Here is a 22,089-nt window from a genome sequence, read left to right on the forward strand (position 1 = left end):
ATTTCTCTCTCATATTCTTTCTCTGTGCTTCTCTGAGCTGTGCTGTGGGGAAGTTCGTCACATCTCACAATTCAGTTTGCTACTTCTCTTTTCATCTATACCCAATATTGTGTGTCCTCATCCATTGAAGTTTTCATTCTAACATAAAGGTTTCACTTCTAGAAGTTGTATTTGAACCTCTTCCAAGTCAGCTTGGTTATTTTCGATAACAAATTGTACCTTGTTCATATAGCCTATTTCCTCTTTTGCAGCTTCAAACATTTATCATACTTCTTTTATTTAGTATCACATAGTTCCAATGGCTGAATCTCTTGGTTAGGCAAAGTAAAGATCTGATTCCGCTGCTGTTGTTTCTTCTATAGTTCATGGTGATTTGTTTCATTGTGTGTGCATAAGAGTGTGTGTGCATGAGTGTGTCTGTATGTATGTGTGATATTGGATTAAGACTTCAACATATTTCAGCCTCTATCTGTGTAGTCTCATTTTGAGGTGAGCATGCAAATCTACTGAAGTTTTCACCCTTCCAACCCAGGAACATGCTCTTACCAGAAGGTATCTACATTCAGAATTTAAAGCCACATTAAGAAGGCTGTGGCTACAAATGAATTCTGAAATAGATTTTTCCCTCTAGAGCCAAATCCACGTGGCTTAATGCTGTTGGAATCTCTCCACATTGGCAAGATTTCTTTCTATTCCACTTTTTCACAGAAGGTGCAGCTTGTCAAAGTTCCTGGCTCTTTATACAAGTTTTCCACTCTAACTGCCCATTTTGCTATCGTTCAAGGTCCTGTCCCCTCTGTTCTATATGGCCCTTAAAGCCTAGTCATCTGGATCACCAAAATCCTCACACATCTGAGGGCAGTAGTAGCTTTGGTGTCGTTTTGTGGCTTTTTGTATCAGAAAGTATTCTCATTTACCAAACTTGCCTTTCATCATTGTTTCCCTTCCTGTAAGTTGAGTAATGTGTCCAGCATACTGAACTGAAGTGTTAAAGAATCCAATTTATACACATCTAAGTGATAACAACTAGTAGCTAGTCAACCTTTCCAGATGCTTTTGGATCTTAGACTAGGAATTTATTAGCCTAAACCTAAACAAGTCCCTAATGATAACATTTCTGTGGATGCATTTGAGGGGAAGGAGATTTCTGAAACCCGCACACTTTACCAGCTAACCCTTGTTGTATAAATAATGTTGTATTGAAGCCAAGACATTTCTTTTTCAAAGATGCTATGGTAGAGATCATAACATCTCTCTTTCATTTATCAGTTTCTTCATTTATTTATTCAATCAGTAGATATTTATCAAGTGCCTGCTATGAGCCAGGCACTGTGCTGGGACAGCATGAAGGAATGGTGAGAAAAGTAGAGCCAGTCCCTTGTGGCCTAGTGGGGAAACAAAGAGCTTGATAGTCACACAGATGTGAAAATGTAAAAGGACATCCGAGAGAATGCTTTGGAGTAGACACACTCTGTACTAGAAGAGATTGTGATCACATATTTGAGGTAGTCTGAAGGGTAGACCAGGTTCCTTAGGAAGTGATGCCAGTGGAAAGATGGGAAGAATGACTCAAGCCTGGTGAGTGCATGAAGAGGCTACAGTGGCTGAGTGAAGAGAAAGAGAAAGAGTGATGGGAAATGAGGCTGCAAAGGTTGGCAGGATCAGACTTTAAGATGGGAAGATGTTTCTCTATTTTCAGTTTCTGTTAATCAGGAGACAAGCATAGAGTTCTACACTAGAGAGAAAGGATAAGGACAAGAGATCAACATGGTTAACACTCTCAGAATTTTCTTTCCAGCGAAAATAATTCAGATGTCTTAGCCATGACTAAACCAGAATACTCCATGTTCCTCTCTTTTAAAATATAAAAGTTCTTGTGAAATTAAAGTCTTAAAGGAATCAGATCAGTCAGTCAAAATAATTTCATATTTCCCAGCATTCAAATTCTGCAAAAGCAGCCAACTTAAACTTTGCAGAGAAACATTCTCGAAATCCGTTTCATTTCTCAAATAATGTGCAATCAAAGGGGCTGTATCTCTTATTCAGCATCAGTCCCTCTCCAAGTGGCAGACAAGACAGTTAATCAACTAGTCCACTGGGGAACCTCACCCCAAACAACTAACATTTAAGGATAAAAGAGCACCAATTCTACAGTGATCATGCATTCATTTATTCATTTAGCTAGTGAAAACTTATTAAGCATATACTATGTCTTGAGCTCCATATTTTATTCTATAAAAGGAAAATTAACTCCCAATAGTCTTATTTTTATTAACAAACTTATCAAGGTCTGTCTGAGTTGTCACTAATCCAAATGATTGGTTATTTTGAGTTGGAGTATTGTGGGGTAGAGTGGGGACATTTCAGGCCAGCACAGAGGTGGCTAATCAAGAAGACCCAAATATTGTATCAATCCAAGTTCTGCCCTTGTCTTGCTTGTAGAAATGCCTCAGAAACAGCCTGCATGCCTGCTGCTGCTCTGTGAACAAAATCTTGGAAGGAAAAGGAGAGAGAGTAAAGCAGCCTTTTACAACATCAACAAATGGGCTCAATTCCTAGTTCACAAATTTTCAGTAAGTATTGCTCACAAATATTCAGTAAATATATTGGTGGACCTTAGCCTCACCTTATTTTTGCACAAGATATGAGATGAAATTAACATATGGACTGACAGCTCAGCTTACAAGTCAAAAGGAAGAGATCTCAGGAACAGATACTGTCTTAAAAAACACAGAAAGAAATGGTTATGTATACATTACTACTGCATTTTTCTATTTTTTATACCCAACCAAGCCAAATGAAGTGTGTGGCATTAGAGATGTAGCTCCACTTCAATAATGTATTTGTATTTACGTTCTTATTGTTCTAGTTGTAAGTAGTCTAAATTTCAACATTTTTAGTTCTAGCTATTGATTGGGTTCAGAATGGACTTAGCTTTTATGAGGATAAGTCATTTCTGTCCATGAAAATCTTATGATGTCTTATAGTTAAATCTATCTAGGTTTTTATCTCTTGGCAATAAGGAGAAATCATGCGTGCATCCTTTCTGGTCATCCTGAGGAAATGTAGATCTGTTTGTTCTCTGGAAATACTTTAAAAAGAGGCTGCTCCTCTGCAGGGCATAGTTTATGAGGAGGTATTCTTGAAGGCAGGGGAAGGGCTTGGAAGCCCCTCTGAATCCTCTCCAGCAGTAATCTCCGCTGGTGACTCTAATGGGGAACTTCTTTCCTCTGTGCAGCTTCGTGTGAATGGTAATAAGCTATGACACCTATGGTGATCCCAGAAATGGAATTGCTGCCCACTGAGTGCCATTTTCTGTCTCTTTAGGAGGGTAGACTCTTGCCTCTGTTGCACTTTGCAGTAATGTAGATAACTGCAAAGAGGCAAACGCTTACCAGGAGTTTTCCCTATCACAAAGTCCTGGCCCTTAGCAAGATTACTTTCCTCCTATAGTGATGAAATGGAATATTAAATACATATCTCAAAATGAAAAATATGATAAAAATCCTTCTTATCTGCCTGTTGTAGAAACTTTTCATTCTGGGTGCATTGGTGACATATTCTTTTTAATTGATGGCAGATAAAATTAAAGATGGGCCAACCATAGCAGAGAATGTCTCTTTCCGTGAAAATGGAAGATCTAAAAATAATGTCAAACAGAAAATACTTTCCACACCACAGGTAACTCCACTTATCACTTTATATCTCCACAAACTAAAAGAACAGCCAGTATAATCACTTAAGGATACTATCATCCCATGGACGGAAATGTTATTAAAAGAAGGACAAAGAAAAAAGATTAGAAAAGATAGAGACACTTTTCACTCTGTAGTCTGTATTTGACCATGAGTATCTAATATAACACGTGTGGCAGCAGAAAGACAGAGCTGTACAAAGTGCCCTCACCAATGTAGGGCACTGTTGAAGTTGCATGCAAGGTGGCAGTGACTACAGGTTAAGCAGTTGTTGTAAGTGTGTGCTTGTGTGGATTAGAAAGGTGAGAAAATTGATTTAGGATTAGTTCTAGAGCTTTACAAATATGGACTAGGCTTTGGGAGTTTTTTGAGCCTTTAAAAGCCCAATGGAAAGCATTTCCAAGGGCCCTCTGCTCTTACTGCTGTGATAGGAACGAGCTTACAAAGAAGCAAAATGGGTTGGAAAAAGACAGAGCTGTACTGAAAACAAGGTTGCTGGACCAAATCAGGAATTATCGATTTGGAGTCACTTTGGAGTGTCCATTTACTGAGGTATGTAAAATCACCAGAGGAGCAGAATTTGGTGGGACTTGTGGGTGGGTGAAAAAGTCAAAAGCTCAATTTTGGACAAGTTAATTTAGAGACGTCTATTAGTCACAGAAGTGGAGAGGACATTGTTGGAGATATGAGTTTAAGGTAGAGTCTAGGCTATGGATGTGAATTTGGGACTTGCCGGTATATAAAATGCATTTATAGACACACAACTGAATGAAATCATCTTAGCAGAGAGAATAGTTAAAGAAGGGAAGCCTGGGGGCATTTAAGACTGCAGGGAGGAGGGGGAGGGTTAGGGGGACATATATGGAGGAGCTAGTGAAGGAAACTGACAAGTATCGATTAAGGGAGGAAAAGAACCATGAGAGAGTTGAGCCAAGAGGAGAAAGTATTTCAAGAAGGGAGGAGTGATCAGCTGTGTCATGTGCAGCTTAAGAGAAGTGAAATAGCCGTGAAAATTGACCAGTGGCTTTGGAAAGGTAGAGGTGATTTCTGATCTTGATGAGAATTCTCTTGATGAGAATTTATTGGAATGTTGGGGGCAATACCTGACAGAATTGGACTCAAGAGACAATGAAAGAAGACCAGGTGGAGCCAGTAAATATGTATGAATATTTTGAAGGGTAACATAAGCAGGCATCTAGGTGGAGATACTAAGTAGGCACACAGAATAACCATTCTTGAGGAAATTGGGCACTGGGAAATTGGTGTTTCAGGTGTTACATTTGATTTAAAGATATAATTATCATCCATGAGGAAACAGGTCAAAATTTCTCAAAAGAGTTACTCAGTTTTATTGCATCTAAACAAACCCCAGACAATAGAGTCAAGTAGAGGGTCTCAGAAATCAAGATGTAATATTCAAATGAGGATGGAAATTCAGCTTAATTGATACCAAATATGAGTGTAAAGAAGAGAATTCAGCAAGATTACAGGAAGCAAATTGAATTTGTCCTGCAACGCATTTTAATGGGGCCAAGTTTTAAATATCAGAGCCAAATTTTTATTTCTAGTTCCTTTGGTGGTAAGGAACAATGACTCAAAATGATAAAGTTTTTGGTGTTATAGCCCCTCTAAAAAGATAAACCTATGCTTGGCTACAGAAAGTAGATATTTATCAGGTGAAGTTAAAGGGTCATAGGGCAAGTTCCTGCCAGCAAATTTTCACGGTGCCTGTGAATTTCAACTCACTTATTTCTTTGGGCTTTGAAGCACTTCCTGGAAGAGTTAATACCCTAACCTCTTACCAGGAAAAATCTTAGTGAAGGTTAACTTTGCATTGGTGGGAACTTTTTCTAGCTCACACTAATTCCCTGAGAAAAGATTAATCTGGAAGAAAGGAAAGGGCAGAGCCTGAACCATCCATGTCTGAATTTTGCTGACTGCTCATGGGGCCTCCCTGGCTGCCTCTTGCCTCAAGGTTTGGATGCACAGGGAAAGCCCAATGGAACAGACAGTCTCCAGGGAAACTGAGTCAAAATAGCATGGGGATGGATTTCAATGAAAAAGCACAGGAGAAAGAAGTGTTGTCTGTCGTATCATGAAATTTACAGCCTTCTGGTGGATTTTTTCCCATGCTTTGAGTGAATCTGCAAGGAAAACAGTTAAGTTTGCATATCATTGAATTGGATGACTTGGCAATGTTCTCAAACAAGGAACAGAAGAATAATATTGTTCATCTTTTTTTTTGGTTTGTTTTGCTTTTTAAATTGTGATGAAAGTTTTGAGATTCAGAAAGAAACAGTGAACCAGAGAGAGAGAGTGTGCAGCAGATATAACACCTTTCAGAGAAAATAAAATGTTCCATATCTCAAAATAAACAAACATATTTTGCTTTTAAAGGAAAAAACTTGCATTATTTATTTCATCTATGGGGCTTTTCAACCCACAAATGAGTTTTTCTTAGATCCTCCACGGTTGCCATCACTTCAATACCTATCTTGATTTTGTCTTCTTTCTCCCTTTTCTTCTTTGATGTCAATATTTCTTCTTGGTTTTTCATTACTAAATACAACTTTCACTTACTTTTCTGCATTCTGGTTTTACCCTAAACCTCTGGTGTTACACCAATTGATTATACTAACTGTAAGTTATACTCTCTGCTCACAGCAGGAACTGCAAATAACATTTCTATCATGTTTATGCTTACTTTGGTCTATGATGCAGGTAGTTTCATTACTTCTGTTTATGCATAGTATCTATTAGAAGCCTACAGTATTTATAGATGCAAGTACACTTTGGGGGTAATTCCTATCCATATGTTTCATTCTATGGGGCTCCTTCTTCATACAAGAAAGATTAAATTTATTTCAAAATATAAGTGAAATAAATCCTTTAAGAATAACAAAAAAACAAAGGTAAAACAGAATGTTCAGATCTTGGAAGAGGACAGCCAAATATTTCTATATTTTAATTTCAGGTTTTTGTTTTTTACCTAATATTTTGCAGGGCAAGATATACCATCTAGCTTGATACTCTCCTTTAAATTTTACAGTAATTCCTTCTCTGTTTCCATATTGCTTACCACAGTTTTTCTGATTCCTTCATCTTCTAAAAAGATGCATTTTACAATTTCTGTTACTTTTAAAGTTTTCTTTTTTGTTTGCCAATTTTTCTCTTGGGGTTACCCTCTGTCTCCTCCATCCAGCTGAATTCCTGTCCATCTCTGAACACACTCATTCTTGCATGAGCTATAAATCCATCCTTTTACATTCTGACTGGGCTTATCACCTGGACACCCAACAGGCTCAACATGTCAAAATGAACATCATCTTTTGACTCCCCAATCTAGTCACTTATACTGATTTCCTGATATTGGTCAGTAACCACACAGGAAGAGTAGCTGAGCCAGTGCTGCCATAACAACCACTAAGCTAAAGTGTGGCTAAAGTCTAAACACCAAGTGTGTTTGGACAAACACACTAAAAGTAGTTTTTGTCTCCAGAATGAAGCAAAGAATATAGTCTTCTGAAGGAGAAGTTCTGACATTACAGACTCTTGTTCTGGGGTAACAGTCATAAGTAACATAAAGCCATGGGAAGTATGAGGAGTCCCAGGAAATAAACTATATGTGAATTCCAACTTAATTCCCATCGTAGTGGCCTCTTCAAATCACCAAGTGTGATATTCTTAACGTGAAGTTTCATTTTTTTCTAGGAATGCTCTCTGTGAATGAGAAAATAGACTACACCTAGTAAAATATATATATATTTTTTGCTGAGGAAGATTTGCTCTGAGCTAACAACTGTTGCCAGTCTTCCTCTATTTTGTATGTGAACCACTGTCACAGCATGGCCACTGATACATGAGTGGTGTAGGTCTGCACCCAGGAACCAAACCCAGGCCACCAAAGTGGGGTGCCAAACTTAACCACTAGGCCACCAGGGTTGGCTCACCTAGTAATATATTTAATTTAGACTCTTATCTACAAATATTTACAGACAAACAAGAATAAAAGCCTAAGAAAGAGGCATCAAATACCAACAATAGAACAAATCCTAAGGAGAGAAATCAAGTGGAAAAAGAAAGCCTTGAAATAAACAGTCCTCATCAAGAATGGAGATATAATCCATTAAAAAAGAAGACGAAGGCAAGGAAGAGGAGGAGAAAGTGAAGGAAGAGGTGAAGAAAGAAGATAAGAAAATGAACATATGGAAAGGAAGTATTTAATAGGAAATAATGAAACCTTTCAAGAGTTCTTGGAGCTCTAAAATATTGTCATAGAAATAAAGGTTTAAAGATTAACTGAGTGGCATAATTAAGAGTCTTGGTAAGAAGGTAATTTGTAAGGTGTAAACTTGTGTGAAGGAGACAAAAGATGTCTCTTGTTTTCTTGGTGACTCTGGCTAAGGGTTTGTCAATTTTGTTATCTTTTCAAAGAACCAGCTCTTAGTTTCATGGATCCTTTCTATTGTGTTTTTAAAACTCTGTTTCATTTATTTATGCTGATTTTTATTAGAACTTTCCTTCTACTAAGAATAAAATAAATAAAATCAATAATGAAAGAGGATAAATTACAATGGATACTGCAGAAGTGCAAAGGATTATAAGAGAATACTACGAAAAAATGATATGCCACAAATTGGATAACATAGAAGAAATGGATAAATTCATAGAATCATACAACCTCCCAAAACTGAATCAAGAAGAAATAGAGACTATGAATAGACCAATCACAAGTAAAGAGATTGAAACAATTATCAAAAACCTCCCCAAAACCAAAAGCCCAGGACCGGAAGTCATCTGTGGTGAATTCTACCAAACATTCAAAGAAGATTTAATACTTATCCTTCTTATACTCTTACAAAAATTTGCAAAGGACAGGGAACTTCCTAACTCATTTTGTGAGACCAACATAACCCTGATACCAAAACCTGATGAAGACTACACAATAAAAGAAACTTACAGGCCAATATCACTGATGAACATAGATGCAAAAATCCACAACAAAATATTACAAAATTAAATAACATGATTCATTAAAAGGATTATACACCACAATCGAGAGGGATTTATTCCAAGGATGCATGGATGTTTCTTTATCTGCAAGTTAATCAATGTGATACACCACATTATCAAAATGAAGAATAAAAATCAATCACATTATCATCTCAATAAATGCAGAGAAAGCACTTGACAAGATCCAGCATCCATTTATGATAAAAAAAAACTCTGAATAAACTCTGCAGAAGGAAAGTGCTCAACATAATAAAGGCCATTTATGACCAACCCAGAGCCAACATCATACTCAACAATGAAAAGCTGAAAGCTATTCCTCAGAACAGGAACAAGAAAAGGATGCCACTCTCACCACTCTTACTCAATATAGTATTGGAAGTCCTACTCAGAGCACTTAGGCAAGAAAAAGAAATAAAAGGAATCCAAATTGGAAAGGAAGTAGTAAAATTGTCATTATTTGCAGATGACATGATTCTACATATAGAAAACCCTAAAGAATCCACCAAAAATGATTAGAAACAATTAAAAAATATAGTAAAGTTGCAGGGTACAAAATCAACATACAAAAATCAGTTGCATTTCTGTAGACTAACAAGGGACTAGCAGAGAAAGAAATCAAGAATACAATCCCATTTACAGTCACGACAAGAGGAATAAAATACCTAGGAATAAATTTAACCAAGGAGGTGAAAGACCCTTACACAGAAAACTATAAGACGATTTTAAAAGAAATTAAAGAACATATAAAGAAATGGAAACATATTTGTGCTCATGGATGGAAAAATAAGCATAATAAAATGCCCATATTACCTAAGCAATCTACAGATTGAATGCAATCCCAATCAAAATCCCAATGACATTTTCCACAGAAATAGAACAAAGAATCCTAAAATTTATATGGAACAACAAAAGACTCTGAATACAAAGCCATCCTGAGAAAAGGAACAATGCTGGAGGTATTACACTCAGTGACATCAAAATATGTTATTGTGTGTATATATATATACACACACACACACACATATATATATAAATACAATGCAATACTACTCAGCCATAAAAAAGAATAAAATCTAGCCTTTTGTGACAAAATGGATGGACCCTACAGGGTAGTATCCTAAGTGAAATAAGTCAGAGAGAGAAAGATAAATGCTGTATGATTTCACTTATATGAGCAATCTAGAAAATAAAACAAATGAACAAAAAAGAAACAAACTCAAAGATACAGGAAACAAGCTGGAAGTTAACAGAAAGGGAAGAGGTTGGGGCAGGCAAAATAGGTGAACAGGTTTAAGCGGTACAAACATGAGTTATAAAATAAATGTCATGAGGATGTAAGGTACAGCATAGGGAGTATAGTAAATAACATTGTAACAACTTTGTATGGTGACAAATGGTAACTAGATTTATTATGGTGATCTTTAGTAATGTATATAAATATGGAATCACTATGATATATACCCAGAACTAATGGGATATTTTATGTCTATTATACTCGAATAAAAAAAAAAGAATTAGTTATGAACAACTTTCCTTAAAATATGTGACTCTTGCAGACAAATTATTACTGCTAGATACAAAATGAAGTTGCACAGAAGACAAATAAATTTCTTAGATAAAATAATAAGTATGGTTGGGCCCAGTCCAGTGGTGTAGCAGTTAAGTTTTGTGAGCTCTGCTTTGGCAGCCTGGGGGTCGCTGGTTCAGATCCTGGGCACAAACATATGCACCATTTATCAAGCCATCCTATGGCAGGAATCCCACATATAAAATAGAGGAAGATGGGCACAGATGTTAGCTCAGGGCCAATCTTCCTCAAAGAAAATAACAAAATAATAATAATAACTATGGCAGCTATCACCCTAGTCCACAAATCACACTATCGCATATCACAGTTGCTCATGTTCAAAAATTATACTCTTAATTATGATCGGGTTTTTTTTTTGGTGAAAATGTGACTAGAAAAAGAGTACAGCACAGTAACTTCCTGCTCTTCACCAGGATAATAATCTAGTAAATACTCCAAATAAAGAAACTAATAAACAGGAGTAACTGTCCTTAAAACCGTGAAACACTCGATTAACCTTCATTTTTTCAGAACTCATGGAACTGAATTATAGTCTTGTTAATGAATGCCTCACTGAACCATCTAATACTGAACCAGAGTAGCCAAGCATTTTTGAATGCTATCTGTGTAGACAGCAAGCTTCAGAGACTTTAGAATCTTATCATGAATTACTGACTTGATTAGATTCATACAATTGGGATAAATGATATCTCAAAACAAACATATAGCAAAGGGTAATGATTGTTTTTGTCATTGATTGGACCTCAGGTTAAGGGTTGAAAAAATATTTGAGAAATGTTAGGCTCTATTGTCCCAAAGGAACCTAGGATAGATAATTTTAAGGGTAAAACTGCAGATTCAATAATTGTATTTAGTATTTCTGATATTGACCCTGGTATCAGTTTCCCCACGTTAAACCCAGCATATATGGGGTTAAAACCAAAGCACTCTTTGCCTGCTTACTCCCTGGCTTCCTGGCTCCAGAATCCACTATCCTCCATGGAGACAGACACCTCCAAGGACAAGCACCTGGATTCATTATCTCCTCCCCACAAAGAGATACGGGCTGGTGGGAAAGCTGCTGACCAGCAAGGTCATGAGCTCCCTCCTCTCTGCAAGTGTCTCAAGGCCAAAGACAGGCTGGTGGGAAAGCTCCAACCAGCAAGGCCATATGCTCCCCCTCCCCTACCTAAAACCCCAAATAAAAATCCTTCCTTTTAGCTTTTCAGGGAGTTTGGGATTTCAGCATTAACTGCCCTCTCTCCTTGCTCAGTGCTGTGCAAAAATAAAATTCCTACTTTCTTCCACCACACCCGGTGTCAGAGATTGGCTTGCTGCGCAATGGGTGAGCGAACTCACTTCAGGTTTGGTATCATTTCCAAGTACCCAATATTATATTTGTGGGTTCAAGGTAGAGAAATCAAAATTCCAGGAATTCTTAGTATTAAAAAAATTACTCTTCATTTTTCATAACTGTTTATTTATGTGTTTTAACATAACACGTAATCATAATACTAAACAGGACGTCATATTTCTGTGGTAGGATTCCACTAAAGATTTTAGAGATTTTTCTTGAAAAAATTATAGATATATATATGGGAATATATATATAAAATAAGTTCATGGTTTATTATCATTAACAAATATATTTTGATATATTTCAACATACTAAAAAACATGAAAAGTATTCAAAATGTTCAAATATTCACAATATTAAGGAATATAAAAATGATTTTGATTTGATAGAGACATTTGACAATAAAAGCAGAATAAAAGGGAATATGGATACCAAAGAAAATTTTATAATATTGAAAGGTAACACTACAAATGTTTAATATTAGATGTTATTCTTAAATAAAATTTTAAAAACCCACAAAAAATTAATTACCCTATCCCATAATCTTGATCTTTGTTTCATGGCAAATATTCCTGATGCAGAAAATGTCTTTCACTGTGTGTTGAGGTTGGTTACGTTATTCAATTTGTCCCAGAGGGTCTTCACATTGGGCTTTGTTGGCTTCTTCTAACACTTTTTTTTTTTTAATTGAAATCACTACTGCTTTTTTAATTCAGATTTTAGATCAGTTTCTACCTCTGTGTCACAATATTTCCCCAACATTATCATCTTTTTCTGTATCTTCTGCTAAATTATTTACGGAGAGCTAGAGCCTATAGCTAGCAAGGTTAATAGCACTGCAGAGAAACGCCTTATGAAATTGACAATTTAAGGACTTTTTTTATTGCTTCCAAAGCTTGCTATTTGTTGGAACATTACTCACAGGAGTTGAACAAAGTGTACTGTGCACATAAATGTATTAATATCGATTTTATTTGCAAGAATACCTCATCGTTAGCAACACACAGAGCCAGGAAAACATACAGAATACGGTAAAAGCTACAAGCAGGACTGCTGGGAAGGTGATGACTTCTCTCCTACCTATATCTTCTCCTTCCGTGGACCTGGTCCATGGAAATGTTCACTTCAACCCTCAACTAATCTTCAGCTTTTCCTGCTCTTGCTTTTGATTTTTTGTCAATAGATCTCCTTGAACAGATAATGTCTCCATGTTGTTTGCTAACCTTTAATTCTAATCTGAGAATTATAATACATTTCCTGTTTTCCTAATTTGTCAAATGATTTTTCACAGGACTTGGGATTTGGAAAAGCATATAAAGATCCCAGAAAATGCCAGGAAAGAATTCCTACACAGAAACATTCAACCATATTTACACATATTGTGGAACCAGGCAAGGAAAAGGTTACTGAGAATCTAATCAATAACTAATATGGTCTGTCAAATGTTTTTCCAGACAAGGAGAAATAAAATGCTCTGTTTTTCAGAAGTTGATGTCCCCATTTTTGCAGATGTTGCCGTCTTACAGTGAAGCTTACACGGTTGCAGCTCGACCCCTGCAAATTGCTCCAGCTCCGAGTGTCCAAGGGTTGCCTTGAACTCATTTTGTGACAGTACCTTGAACTTGTTACGTAATAGCCTGCTGCACATGCCCCAGATGGAGCACAGATGTTACACAGGTGTAACATATCCTCTGCACTCTTATATAAGGTCTCTGCGGGCACTGAGCTTGGGGAGACGCTGCGTTTGAGAACTATCCCAGGTGTTCTCCATTGCTTGTGCAAGCAATAAACTTTTTCTTCACTACTTCCGCCTTGGTTGTGCTTTTTGGCTCCGCATTCACCAAGAGATGAATCCATCAAGTTTGGTTACAATATGAGGTACAGCTATTTAACTTGGAGACCATTATTGTAAAGGCTAATATTTATTCCTTCTTCCCCTTCTTTCTTTCTTGAACAAATATTTATCAAGTGCCTATATGTAGAAGACATTATCCTAAGTATTTACATGAAAGCAAAACAGAGTTGTATGGAGCCTTGATCTCTGGAGGCTTCAAAGAAGCAAGGTAATTTATTAGTACATAAATTAATATAAAGAGAGTCTGAGCAAAGATAGAAGTAGAGATAAAACATAGTAGGATTTCACTGGAAGGAGAGCCATTCCAGCTGTATCTATTCAAAATAGACTTCAAATATCTATTCCAAAATAGATCTTAGATAAATAGCAGAAATGATTTAAAACAAATTTTTAGCTCTCTTCATTTCTGATCCATTCAATACTAACTCTAAATGTCACCACTGGATCTACTTTTGTTTCTGCTATAGTTGCTTTTAGCAGACTAGCACTCTCAATGAAAACAAATAGAAAGCTGATAAAATCTAATATAATATGTATATAATATTATATAGAAATGCATAAAGTATATTATATATAATACTATATATTGACATATAAATAATATAATACCATGCATTATATACTATTGTTTAATTATATCTATCTATATCTACATATTTATCTCTAGAATTAGATGGACCAGGATTCCTGAGAGGCAGAACCATGGAGATAAGCTCACATTTCACAGCTACTTTTTCTTTGGGAATATTTCCTGATTGTGAGAATGAGTCAAGATGCTGACATTCCAAGCTTTGCCCAGGTAAGGGGTCATTACTTGGTTGGATGGTAGGTGTAGATAAATAAGCAGAGCTTTGGCGATCACAGAGCTGAAAGAAAAAAAAAAACTGGGAAATTCTCTGGTCAAGATCCGGTTGACCAGAGAAAGGAGGAGAATCAAGCCTGACACAGCAAAATAATACATTTCTATATACTAGCAGCAGACAATTAGAAATGCAATTTTTAAAATTCCATTTTCAATAGTGTAAAAATCATAAATACTTAGGAATACATTATGTAAAAGATATATAAGAACTCTACACTGGGGGGAAAAAAAGAAACATTGGTGAGAGAATTTAAAGAAAACCTAATTAAAGAAGACCTAAATAAATGAGGAGGTATATGTCATGTTTATGATTTGGAAGAAGCAATACTGTTAAATTATTAATTTTGGCTAAATTGATCTATAGATTTAATGCGATCCAATCTTAATTTAGCCACTTGTTTATTGAAATCAACAAACTTTTCAGTCTGAATTAAAATGCAAATAAACTAGTATATTCAACATATTCTAGATAAACGAGAACAGTCAGAGTAGTTATACCATCTAACTTCAAGACAATATAAAGCTAAATTAATGAAGAAAATGTGATTCAGGTATGAGAATTAACATATAAATTAATAGAAGTGTATATAAAGCCTAGATATGGAAACAAACAGTCATTTGATTTTAAACCAAGGTAGTAAAGCAATCCAAAGGAAATTCAAAGCCTGTTTAAAAATGGTGATGGTAAATCTAGATAGTCATATGAGAAAAACAATAAACCTGGATCCCTGTCTCACCCTTTACAGAAAAGTTAATTTAAAGTTGATTATACAACCTAAACATAAAAGCTAATGTTATAAATACTTTAGAGGAAAACCTAGGAGAATTTCTTCATGACATGGGGGAAGGCAACAATCTCTTAACTAGAATACAAAAATCAATAAACATTAAAGAAAAAAGTTAATAAATTGTACTTTGTCAAAACTAAAATCTTCCGCTCATCAAAATACATCTTTAGGAACATGGTTTGGCATGCCACAAACTGAGAAAATATTTTCAAAAAATGTGTCTGACAAAGGATTGGTATCTGGAATATATAAAGGGTTCCTATAATTTTTTATTAAAAGATAAATGAGCAAATATAAAATCTTAACAAAAGATTTGGACACTCTTTACAATGGAAGATATACCAATATCCAATGAGCATATGAAATATCGGCTGACATTAGGTATCAGGGAAATGAAAATAAACCCATAATAAGATAACAATATACACAACTCCACATACATGACTCAAATGGATAAATTTTTTTAAGAATTGGCAATCCTAAATGCTGATGAGGATGTAGCGCATCAGAAACTTTTATACATTGCTGGTGGGAGTGTAGAATGGTACACCCACTTTCAAAAGGTCCTTGAAATTTCTTAGAAAATCAAACATATGATTAGACTTAAAAGAAGAGAAAGATTTTCACTTAGTCTTAATGGAGTAACAGGTGTTTACTTTTCTGCCTTAAGCAACTAAGAAACAAACAAAATTTGTGACATGATGATTTACAAATATTGGAAATCAGGCAACACAAGACAGTAATTCCCGAAAGAAGGCCACCATATGAGGTGGACTAAGATGAACACCTTACTGCCTCTGGTTTCCACACAAAACTGCAGAGAAAGAGAACTGGAAGAGAGGCTAGAAATCTACCAGAATTGAGGGGACAGTGTTGATGATTTGAAGACACCAAGGGGGCTAAAATTCACAAACCACAATAACAGAGTTCCCTGGAGAGGAGAGACCTGTACAGATGTCAGGTTATTCCTGATGTAGGGGTTCCCCTCAAGTATTAAGCTGAGTACTGATCAGTACTTGTTTGTGAGGAAACTAACCAAAGCTGGGAAAAGGAACAGGTATGATAATATCCACAGATCACACATAATGCCATCATCCAGAAAAGAGAAATCTTGTATTTCTTGTGGCTTTAGTTAGAATACTCAGAATTCTTAATATCACCTCTGTAATAGGGGCAAATTAGCTAGGACTACAGGCTGCTCTGGTATTGACTAACAAAGTTTGAAAGCAAGTCTCAAAAAAGATTAAATTATTTTTAAATAACTTCACTGCATCTCAGAATAAAACTGAAAAATAATTCAAGGAATCCTAAAAGAGAAAGAAAAAGTCCCAGCTCATAACCATGCAAAATTCACAATGTTTAGTATCCAATTCAAAAAACTACAAGGCATGTAAAAAAGTAGAAAAAAATGTCCCAATGAATAGAAAAGTCAATCATTAGAAATGACTTATAATAAAATTGGGAGAGAAAGACATTAAGCCAGCTATTATAAATATACTCTGTATGCTTAAGTGCAGAGTCAGAATGAGCATGTTATCAGAAGGGATGTTAGATATTTAAAAGATTCAAATTGAACTTCTAGAAAAGAAAAATACATTGGAACAGATTACTAACAAATTATACACTACAGAAGGAAACATTAGTGAACTTGAAGATATAGCAATTTAAATTATCCCAAAAAACCCAGAAAGCCAAAAAAATATATAAGGAAAAATAAATAAGAAGTCTCAGTGAGCTGTGGGAAAACTTCAAAGAGCCTAATACATGTACATGTGGAGTCACACAAAGAGAGAATGAGGAAGAAAGAAAAAATACTTGAAGGAAAAATGGCCAACATTTTTCCAAATTTAATGAAAATCATAAACCCAGTGACCTAAGAAATTCAGCAAACTCCAAGCTTAAGAAACATGAATAGGACTACATAAAGCCCCCTCATAATAAAATTGCTAAAAACATTGGTAGAGAGAACATCTTAAAAGCAGACTAAGAAAAAGACAAAGTGTATACCAAAGTAAAAAGATAAGAATGACCTCCAACTTCTCACCAGAAAGCAAAGCAAGCCAGAAAACAGTGGAGCAGTATCTTTAATATTCTAAAAGAAAAACAAATAAAGGTCAACCTAGTATTCTATACTGAGCAAAAGTATCTCTCAAAAATGATAGAAACCGAAGAATTTTTTCATAGGAAACTTGATAGAATTTATCACCATCACTTCAGGAAATGGTAGAGGAAATCAGTCAGATAGAAGAAACATGATACCAATGAAAATTTGATTCTACACAAAGGAAAGAATATCAGCAATGGTAAATAAGCACAAATAGAGTGTGAGATTTTCAATACTTCCCTCTGAATAATTGATAGAACATGCAGGCAAAAATTTATGAGTTGAGAATAATTGAACACCATTCTCAAACAACTTGACTAAATTGGCATTAATAGTCCACTCCTTGTAAGAATACTAGAATACACATTCTTTTCAAGTGCGTATTTGACCTATATTCTGAGTCAGAAAATGTCTCAATAAGTTTGAAACTTTTCCACTCATAACAACATATATTCTATGATTACAGTGGAATTAAATTATAAATCAAGAAGAGCAATATATGTGAAAAATCTCAAATGCTTGGATGTTTAAAAATGCATTTATGTAAACTATAAAAAGGGTTAAGAGGTAGGTTGAAGAGGAAGCAGTTTTAAAAAGTACTTGAACTAAATTAAAATGACAACACAACATACAAAAATTTGTGGTATGTAGTTAAAGCAGTGCTTAGTCAGAAATTTGTAAAATGCTTATGCAAGAGAATAATAAAGGTCTCAAATCAGTGGCCTAATTCTCCAATTTAAGTGGCTAGGAAAAGAAAAACAAAATAAACCCAAAATAAGCAGGAAAAAATAATAAAGATAAGGAAGAAATCAATGAAATATCCAAAAGAAAAATAGAGAAAACCAGTGAATCAAAACAGATGATTAATAAAAATAACTTTCTAGCTAGACTAATCATGAAAACAAAAGAGAAGACATATTTAAAAATATGAGTAATGAGAAAGTAGAATCATTACACATTCTATGACATTAAAAGTACAATAAGGGATACTATGAACAAATATATGCCAGTAAACTTGACAAGTTAAAGGAAATGAATGAATTCCTTGACATACATTACTTCCAAAGCTCACAAAGAAAAAAAATAGATAATATGAAAAGCTATCTTTCTATATCTATAAAGAAATTGATTTGTAGTTAAAATACTACTAGGAAGAATAGCTCAGAGGGCTTCACTGGTGAATTCAACAGAACATTTGAGTAAGCAAAATATCAATTTTACACAATTAATATTAGAAGATTATAGTAAAGGAAGAAACACTCTCCATCTCATTTTATCTTACCTGTATCACTCAAAAACCAAAGCTAGACAAAAAGATTATAATAAAAGAAAACTACAAGTTAATATTCCTCTCAAGAAAAACTTAGAAATTAAATCCAACTATGTGTATACATATATTATATATAAAATAATGCATTATGATCAAGTGCTATTTTTCCCAATAATTCAAGGTTGGTTTAAAATTTGAAAATTAATTAATGTTATTCACAAGCTAAAGGACTAAAAAAATTAAAATCAAATAATTTTATACAGAAAAAATGTTTGACAAAATCTAGCGTGCATTTATGATAAAAACTCTTAGTAAACTGGAATAAAATGAACTTCCTCAATCTGATAGAAAGAACCTATGAAAATCCTATAGCTAGCGTCATATTTAATGATAAAATAGTTCAGTTTTCCTACAAGAATGCAAATGAAGCTATGATTTCTGTTCTCTTTAGAAATTCAATACGGCATAGTCCCAGAGTTCCTAACCGTGAACATTAAACCATGGACAGATCGGAAAGGGAGAAGTGAAATGGTCTTTATTGGCACATGGGATGGTCTGATATGTAGAAAATGCTAACAAATCAGTAAGAAAAGTACTAGAAATAACAGGACTTTAGAAAGATTGCAGGATATGGAGTTAGTTTACAAATATCAATTCACTTATATATTCTGGAAATGGAAAATCAGAAATTGAAATTGAAAAACAATTACATTTATAATGTGATTTAAAATTATGAAATATTTGTGATAAATTTGAAAAATCTGTACAATACTTATGTAGTCAAATATACAAAGTATTTCTTCAAGAAATTAAAGAAGACAAATAAATGGACAGAAATACATTAATCAAGAATCAGAAGAATCCATATTTTAATTCTTTCTCCTCCAAATTCACCTATATGTCTGTGGATTCAATGATATTTCAATGAAAATTTCAGCAGGCATTTTTATAGAAATTGACAAGCTGATTCTAAAATTTATATTTTGATAAAAGTTATCAAGAATAATCAAAACAATTTTGAAAACTAGAAGAAATGCTGAGAACCTAGAACCCATAATATTTTTATTTTAAAACTACAATAATGAACACAGTGTGGTAATGGCATAAAGATAGACATATAAGATAAGAGAACAGAATAGACAGTCCAGAAATAGGCCCACACATGAGTAGTCATTTGATCTCTGACAAGGGGGCCAAGGAAATTAAATGGGGAAATCGTAATGTTTATATCAAACTCTACTGGAACAATTGGATAGTCAAATGCAAGAGATCTCAACCTTTTACCTCACGCAATGTACAAAAACTAACTCAAAATGGACCATATATCTACATGGACAAGTTAAAACTATAAAAGTTCAAAAAGAAAATAGGGGGAAATTACAGTAATCTTGTCTTTGACAAAGACTTCTTAAATAGGATACAAAAAGCTCAAAATGTATACCACAAGTAATTGAAGTTCATCAAATTAAAACTTCTGCCCTTCCAAATATATATTTACAAAAAATAAAAAAGGAAACCATGAACTGAAATAAAATATTTAGGAAACATATATCTGGCAAAACAAAGGTCTTTTATCTATAATATATTATTAAATTGTGTGGTCAGGGTGTGTGTATAAGTGTGTATACATACATGTCATATATAAAACTGTACTCCAATAAAGCTACAAAAATATCTAAACATATTTCTATCCTAAGACCCACATTGTAGGTCACTGTATATACATATACAAATATACACACACACTGACAACTCATAATAGGAAGAAAAAAATCAGTAAAAAAATAAAAAATAAGCAAATATATTTAACAGACATCATAAAAAAGATATATGGATGGAAAAATAACACATGAAAATTTGCCCAACATTATTACTAATGTGAAAAATGCAAATTAAAACCAAAATTAGATGCCACTACATATCCACTGAAGTACCGAAAGTTTAAAAGACAGCCCATACCAAGCGCTGGCAAGCATGTGTTATAATTGAAAGTCTCTTATATTAACCGTGGAAATGGAAAACAGTACAACCATGTTGAAAAAGATTTTGGCAGTTTCTTGAAGAGTTAAATGTATATTCCTCATGTGAATAGGGATCTTATCTACTCTTAGGAGTTTACCAAAGAGAAATAAAAACACATGCCCACACCAAGACTTTTACACAATTGTATCTATCAGCTTTATTTCAAAAGCCAAAACAAACTGAAACAACCCAAATATCCACCAACAGGTGCATGAACAGACAAATTGTGATATATCCACACAGTAGAATATTGCTCTGCAAAAAAGGAAAGGAAACTACTGATGATTTGATTGATTATAATTCTATTTATATAAAATTCTAGAAGCTGCAAACTAATACATAATAATAGAAAGCAGATTGCCTGAGGATGGAGGAGAGAGGGAAAGGCTTACCTTACAAAAGAGGCATAAGAAAATTTCTTGGTGAGATAGATATGTTCTTTATCTTGACTTTTTTTGTTGCTAGTGCCATAGAGTCTATTCCAACTCCTAGTGAACCTGTGCACAGCAGAGTAGAACTCTGCTTAGTCTTTTTGCACCATCTCTCATCTTTCAGCACTATATCAGACAATAGCCTTGCTGCTATGCACAGGGTTTTCACGGCCAATTTTTTTCAGAAGTGGGTGGCCGGGTCCTTCTTCTTAGTCTGTCTAGTCTGGAAGCTCTGCTGAAACCTGTCCACCATGGGTGATCCTGCCGGTATTTGAATTACTGGTGGCATAGATTTCAGCATCACAGCAACACGAGGCTGCCACTGTATGACAACTGACAGAGGGGTGACGTGGTTCCCTGACCAGGAACCAACCCAGGCTACAGAGATGAAAATGCCAAATCTTAACCACTAGACCACCAGGGCTGGTGGATCTTGATCCAGTGATGGGTTTATTAGTATACATATATGTCAAAACTCACCAAATATTGCACTTTAAATATGTACAGTTTGGGGGCTGGCGCGGTGGCACAGAGGTTAAGTGCACACCTTCTGCTTCAGAGGCCCAGGGTTCACCAGTTCAGATCCTGGGTGCGGACATGGCACTTCTTGGCATGCCAATCTGTGGTACCCGTCCCACATATAAAGTAGAGGAAGATGGGCATGGATGTTAGCTCAGCGCCAGTCTTCCTCAGCAAAAAAAGAGGAGGATTGGCAGCAGTCAGCTCAGGGCTAATCTTCCTCAAAAAAAAAAAAAAAGCACAGTTTGTTATATATCAATTATACTCAAATAAAGCCACAAAAAAATCTAAACATATGTCTGTCCTAAGACCCACACTAGTTATTTACTCCTAGTTATTTACTCAAGGGAAATAAATATATCTATCCATAAAAATACTTGTACAGGAATTGTATATCAGCTTTATTCATAATAGCCAAAAACTGGAAACAGCTCATGTATCCATCAACATGAGAATGCACAAAATACTAGGGAGTGTACATAAAATAGAATACTACATAGTGATAAAAATGAGCAAATTGCTGATAAATAAAATAACATAGATGGATCTCAAAAACATTATGCTGTTGAAAGAAGTTTTCACAGGGCACACAGTGTGTGATTATAC

General features: G+C 34.9%; 1 long non-coding RNA gene across 1 annotated transcript in view; it reads left to right on the forward strand.

The window, feature by feature from the left end:
* The first annotated feature begins 14,154 nt into the window (after positions 1–14,154).
* Positions 14,155–22,089, forward strand: part of LOC123286398 (uncharacterized) — a 31,640-nt gene continuing 23,705 nt past the window's right edge. Inside the window, exon 1 of the long non-coding RNA XR_011504275.1 lies at positions 14,155–14,286. This is a non-coding gene — a long non-coding RNA (uncharacterized lncRNA). The remainder of the gene's footprint in view (positions 14,287–22,089) is intronic.

This window comes from Equus asinus, chromosome 6 (genome assembly GCF_041296235.1).
Source record: "Equus asinus isolate D_3611 breed Donkey chromosome 6, EquAss-T2T_v2, whole genome shotgun sequence".
In the NCBI taxonomy this organism is placed as follows: domain Eukaryota; kingdom Metazoa; phylum Chordata; class Mammalia; order Perissodactyla; family Equidae; genus Equus; species Equus asinus.